The sequence below is a fragment of the Ostrinia nubilalis genome, chromosome 21 (genome assembly GCF_963855985.1).
Source record: "Ostrinia nubilalis chromosome 21, ilOstNubi1.1, whole genome shotgun sequence".
NCBI lineage: Eukaryota > Metazoa > Arthropoda > Insecta > Lepidoptera > Crambidae > Ostrinia > Ostrinia nubilalis.
Window position 1 is genome coordinate 3,739,646 of NC_087108.1, and position 7,090 is coordinate 3,746,735.

The 7,090-nt window shown below is 33.2% G+C and overlaps 1 long non-coding RNA gene across 1 annotated transcript; it reads right to left on the reverse strand.

The window, feature by feature from the left end:
- Positions 1 to 334: 334 nt before the first annotated feature.
- Positions 335 to 4,305, reverse strand: LOC135082134 (uncharacterized). The gene is made up of 2 exons (XR_010259356.1): positions 3,747 to 4,305; positions 335 to 3,409 (listed from the first exon to the last, which is right to left on the reverse strand). It is a non-coding gene; the product is annotated as an uncharacterized LOC135082134 (long non-coding RNA).
- Positions 4,306 to 7,090: the final 2,785 nt, after the last annotated feature.

Sequence of the window (7,090 nt, forward strand, 5' to 3'; positions counted from 1 at the left end):
GAACACTGTATTGTAACGGCCAAATCTACGACTGATGTATAATGGAACTTATTGGCTTTGTGTGAAAGTATGAAAGTGGCAACTATAGACTCAATTTGAGCAAATTAAGCATCAAGCAAAAAGGAATCTTATGTTCTTGGCATAAGGTACATATTCCTCATATAACTTCTTCAAAAAAAGGAGGAGGTTCTCAATTCGATTATATTTTATGTGCGAAAATGAACCTTAAGTCTACAATATAAGGTGAATATTGCCTTGGTGCTACTTTAATGCGTATGTATGCATATCAGCTTACGCACACCAGCAATTGCTATATCAAGTCCTTGTCAAAATATTGTAAATAGTATTTGTAATTTCACAGTGTTTTAGTAGATTCTTGCTTGGTGTACTGGCTGGATTGGTTTTGAGCAGGTTATATACCTGTAATATTTGTACTGTCTTAACCATGTTTAATATGGGAGTAATATTGAATTCGCAAAAATGTTTTTAGCATATTGAGCGCCGACTTTGTAATAAAACCGAAATAATTCAATTAAACGAGTGTCCTTTCATGAATGATTTGGTGAAATATTAAAAAAATATGAAGAAATATTTGTACTGATAAATAGTCCTATTTGTTGGCAGATACCGTACATGCTTTATTACGAAGCGTAGTCATAAATTAGTTAAGCTTTTTATGTTTGTATCTCGAATTTATTTACGATCGTTAACTGGGACTGCAGATCTCCTATCTGGAGTCAATCTCAACTGCCTATGAAATACTTTCTTGATATTAAATAGAAAATCCATACCAACCGGTCAATATGGAAATTATTTGGCCACTACGTTCAGCAGTGTGGACCCTATGGCTGAAATAGTGATGATGATGATCAAAAGAAAATGTTTAATAATAAATGATAGGATACATAATTGTAAATAATAATATCCAATTATTCGCAGTATTCAATCTGGTACATAATGTGTCAAATTGTTTATTAAATGAGTAAAAAATATTTAAAGACAAATATTATTTGGTGAGTTCACTTCGAACTAATTTTACGCATTCTACGGAAAACTTCGCTTTGACATTATCTTAAAAATTATGTCAATTAATGTAAAAAAAAATGTAGCCACATGTTCAGAAAGTATTTTATTCCGAGTTAACGTACAACAGTATTTCGTTTGCCTCGTGCCTACTGCGTTGAGAATGTGTGAGTGTGCTAGATATAGTCTGTTCTTCACTGTAAATCCTATTTATTTTTGTTCTTTGTTTTTACATATTTAGTGCAATCTATACGGTGTTCTGGGAAGAGAACTTTCCCATATATTCTTGTATAAAACTAACATTTTTGTCAGAATATCGTAAAGTTTTGTAGAAATTAAGGAAACTTATCAAGACGTCAAGGAAATGTGTATAAAATATTAATAATAACATGTGATAGAGATTGTTATGTATAATAATTACATATCTCCAAATATTGTGTAAATAAACCACGTTTATTAAATCAGAATAATCTCAATAATAATAATAACAACACTTAATTCTTCTACGGAAAGTACAATTTAGAATAACAGCGTATTATGAAGTTTGTGATTTCAGAACATTATAAATAAATATTTTTTCTAATACAGTATGTTAACAGAACCTCGCTTAAAACAGAACTATTTGAATTATGTAAATAATATTATCTGGAGAAGGTTTTAAAATACATTATTTTATTCCGAGCTGAGAGGTTGTCAGTCAGTATTTTCCTACTAGAAAAGAATCAATCTACCTACTTGATTTTGATTACTAAATAATTTATAGAAATATGTGAGTAGTGTTCTGCCCTCGAAAGCTAAAAATCGGAATCTTGGAAGTTTATTTGAGATTTGCACATGATGGCTTGGTGGTCCACACTTCACTTAGCGCTCGTGCGAGTTCTAACCCCTTTGGGGCCATAGTGTATTAGTGTATATTTTTATCTAAGTATGTTTTTGTGTAATCTAGTCTCAGGCTTTGCAAAATTGTTAGCTTTGAGGCTAGGTGTATGATTGTAAAGTAATAAATAAATACAAGATACCGTATTTTAGCTCACGCGGGCAACGTCGGAAGGTGCCAAATAATACAAATCTTGCAACTTCAAAATAAATAGAATATATTTCGCGGTATGTGTTTCAAGATTGTAGTTATGTAGCAAAGTCAGTATTCATAAACATTTCATGGACGATTTGATTAGGTCTTATGTATTATTTAATTTTGTTGTAAAGTTTATGAACGCTATTTAGATTGGATGTAATACATCACAGATACCGGGTGTCAGGTAACGATAAATCTTGACTGACTCAAAACCATGTAAGTTTCAAAATCATTCCATAGATATTTTTGTATATTTTTATATTCAACGACATTAGGATTATCTTAAAATTTGTGAGAAAAGGTCCGATTACTAAATCATAAATATTTCTTTCCAACACGTTACCTTACACCCGGTGTAATTTAAAAATATGTATAATATTTGATTTAATTAATATTTTCTTTACTACTTTTCATTTTTAACTACACAGTTTGAAATCGAAAACAAGAGATCATTATTTTTTTACATGATGTAACAGAGTGCCCAACTTATTTATAACATTTCAACAGGGGTTGTTATTTTATTAGTTATCTTATTATTGGATTATTCTACTGTTGAAATACGTTCCTCTTATGGGACCAAAATTACCTTCGAATGACTAATTGGTTGTATGTAAGCAGCAGAATCATCTAAAAAGAAGCTAACTAATACCTATACGGTCTAGCTTAACTCAGTCAGTCCCCGAGGTAAAGCGGTACTGGAGAGATAACATTGACATATTGTGACGTGACGAAGCATACAGGGTGTCCCAGAATGGCTGAATCAAACTGATAGGGGAGGTAGCTCTACTAATGTACTATCCTTAAAAAGTATGCAAATAAAGACACAATTTTTTTTTATTAAAAAGTGAAAATAAATCAGCTATCTGGTTATAATTGCTGCGTTTGGAGTTTTTGGTTTTACTTTTTTCTTACTAATATTAATTGTACATGATCGCTTCGTTATTCTGTAAACAAACTTTTGAAATGACTAGATTTCGAGTTTAGAGCACATTATTTAAAAAGAAATCCGAACTCAAAAATTTTTTTTTCATATTTAGGGATAGACATTAGTAGAGCTACCTCCCCTATCAGTTTGATTCACCCATTCTGGGACACCCTGTATAATTCTGAAAGAGATATGAAGTCTCGCTGACGTTACGCACAACAACACCCTCCCGTGCCGCTCCTATACCTCTGACATTGATTGAATTAACCGCTTGACCTATAGTATCCCATATATTTTCAGACTGCCTTTTCAATCTTCTGATGTTTCAAATTACTTGAGACTTGGCTCAACGTTGTTTTTGCACAATATAATTTTCTTTTTGCAGTCTTAGGCCGGGTTCCCACTATGCCGGACCGGCATTTCTGCCGGGAACCGGACACCGGACAAGGGTGTTCACATTACACCGGATCACCGGATCCGAAATCGGAGCCGAATGAAGTGCGGGAAGCACGGGCGCGGCGGGGTGGGCCGCAACTCGTTCACATTACTCCGGTCCGGTGATTTTGCCGGCATTTTGTAGCGACAAAACGCTCGGTAAAAATGCCGGGCTCGGCGAAAAAGCCGGATCCGGGATAATGTGAACAGCTTCATACAATTTGTACCGCCTTCCGGCGATTTTACCGGACCGGGAGATCTGCCCGTCCGGCATAGTGGGAACCCGGCCTTACTGTAAATTAACTGCCAGTCTTTTGTTAGGGTCGTGTATTTCGAATGTAGGCTATGATTTAGTCGATAAGCTCATATTGGTGCATAATTTTGTTTCTACCCTATTTATAATTTATTAAATGAAACAATTTAGTTTTTAGAAACTTTTGATTGTTGTTGCGAAACAAAAGTATGAAAATAAAAATGGCATAAAGGAAATTTAAATAAGAAAAAAACTAATTCAGTTTTAGTTTATATGGATGATTAACAAAATTCTGGGTGTTGTGTGTGATTTTTTGATTCCTTTTAGTATAGAATTTTAATTCAATGTTATTCGTGTAATTCAAGCTATATTATATTTTTGTTGTTTATTTCCGCTAGTGTTAGATATCAAACCATTTTTGCATCTCCAATTTGATGTCGCCATAAATGTAAGTTCCATTTTCCACCACATTCCATTTCAGACTGCAACGTTGTTGAATGTTTATAGGCTCCCTAATCTCGGGTATTTTTGTACAGCGGCTGATAGATACATAATTACTGCAATATTCGTGTTGTAAATAAATATAAATACAAAAGTAAATGATTTTTATTTTTGTCCTTTATACAGCCTCAAGCCAACGAATATTTTAGATAACAATTATGATGAATTAGCAGCCCTCCCGCGACTTTGTACGCAATGCAAAATTTGAGACTCCTAGCACTTGTAGTTTCTGTGATTTCGTGATGAGTGAGTCAGTCACCTTTCGCTTTTATAGATATAGATGTATTAAGGCGTGCCTATTATTTATAGAAGAAAGAAATAAAACAATTATTATTTTAATTACAAAATTGTAATAATTAACCATTCTTAGGTATAAACGTTACGCCGTACAACCTGATAAATACAATAGATATTAATAGGCAAAAGACTGGAATTGATACAAACTATGTAATCTCGGAGAGAATTCACACGTTAAAATTGAGCACCAAGTTTTTAATTTATATCCGTATGCACAAGAAATAAAATGAATAAGGAAAAAATATAGACCTACCACACGCAAACTAGTAAAGCTAAAGATTAGTTAGACCTTAATTGGGAACATTTTTCTTTTCTCTTTACCCTTCTATCTGTTGTTGTTTTTATACTACAGTGGGGAATATATGTAGTTCCCACCATATTTTAAATATTATATTTATTCCCAAACAAAAATTTAGACCTGTTAAAGGCTTAAAAACATTACTCCTTACTAAAAAGTTACACGCGAATCAAAATATTTTATTTAATTTGAACTAAGTGCTCAACATTGGGGGAGGCCTATGTTCAGCAGTGGACGTCCTATGGCTGAGATGATGATGATGAAGTGTTCAACACGATCCATCTTGTTACTTAGTTTGCATTAGGCCACTTTGGTATTTACAATACAATACTCCGCCTTGAAATTAGTTGAAGTTTTATTAGTTTGACCATCTGGCTTTTATAGGTTCACAGTGCCGCTGAATCAACAAAAATAGATAGATATTAACAGTAACTTCAGTACTGAATTATTTAATTCGATATTATGCCTTCTTATACCGATACATTCTAAAATGTCAATGGACGCTTAAAGAAATGGTGTTTCTATCAAGTATTCTATAAAGATGGTCAATTCGAGATCAGTTTGATGACTAGTGGGAGAAGTATTAGATTGATCTATAATTATATAGTATAAGTGCATACGGATTAGCCTTAACTGCGATAATCACACTATATTGAATTTATTTGACCAGCGTTTCTTAACCTTTTTTGTCTACGGACCCCTTAGGAAATCAAGCACAATTTTAAGGAAAAGACAGCAATAACGGAGCATTTAATTTAGTACCTTATGGTCCATAGATGAGGCTGCAGACCCCCATAAATATGCCCAAGGACCACAGGTTAAGAAACACTGTATTAGACAACAAGAATTTAAGGGCACGCCATACATAAACTAATATGTTACTGGACAAATATTATTATACTGTTCCTTCAAACTCGAATATTTAAAACTTTCTGTCAGTATTGGTTGTTGTAGACATCTTTATTATTCTAACTTCACCATAATTTATATCAGTCAACATTGCAAATATTAAAGAGTGCATGTAACCCCGTGATTAACTTAACAAAAACAATTATTACTAGGAATTTGTGTCAAAATGGTGTCAAGAGTAATTTTTCGGTTATAATTAACTAGAAAAGGGTCGATAGTTAAAACCACAAAAACACAAGCGTAAGATACAATACATATCAAATCATACTTTGTTTAGCTATATTACTGGTTTAAATGTCTTAAAATATTTTTGTAAATTAACAAGCTATTTACAAATAAATTAGTCTAGCATGTAGACTACGCCTTACTTTCATCTAAAGCCCGGTCTGTGAGCACGTAGAATTTTGTCCAATGACCCCAAGCTACCCATCCTTATCGCTCGCGCGTAATTATATTGCTGTCGCGACTGTGCGACGGGCGCCCGCAGTGAGAGTGCGAGCGCGACAGCAACATAATTACGCGCGAGCGATAAGGATGGGTAGCTAGGGGTCATTGGACAAAATTCTATGTGCTCGCAGACCAGACTATAGTATGGTATTGTACTATTTTACGTGAATTAAAATAGGACTTCGTCTAGATATTTCAGACTGTCTTAATCTTTTTCAGATACCATTGCTGTTACAATTTTAGTCTTATTAACCACGTTTTAGTAACTGCCAGTTTATTATTTGTGTATGAGGTATGATTGTACTATTATTGCCATCAGCCTGTTTGGAAGCATTCGATTTATTTATTAAATGCCATGAAATTGTTTAAAAAGTATTAACTTCAAAACAAGTCTAGCTAAATATCGGTCATATCAGTTTTTGGTACTCTTTTATGTAAAAGAAGCAAAAATCCAATCTGGCCCAGCTTTTTATACACTATATTGTTAAATATTGTGCATAAGCCGAGATTAAGAGAGTATTTCGGTACAAGGCACGACACTTGATCCGATCTCAATTATTTTTAAGATTTTTGCCTGGGCTATGAAATTCAACCCATGAAAGCCTCAATAAATGCTTTAATGCAGTTTTAAGCGTGCTTTTGTGGTAATATGTGATTACTAGCTACTGCGTTTGGTAGTGTCTTTGAAAATCAACAAGACTGAAGCGATTTTTGCGTATGCAATAGCACGCATTGTAAAAAAACGAAATTTATTATTGAAATAGTTTCATTGAAATAATCGTTGTACTAGGTTAATAATTTAAACCATATACCTAACCAAAATAATAATTTTCTTTATTGTAGTGTTTTTATCTTGCAAAAGATAAAATATGTTTTAGACATTTTGATTAATTTTATATCTTTTAGCGCTAAATAAAGTCGATCTAT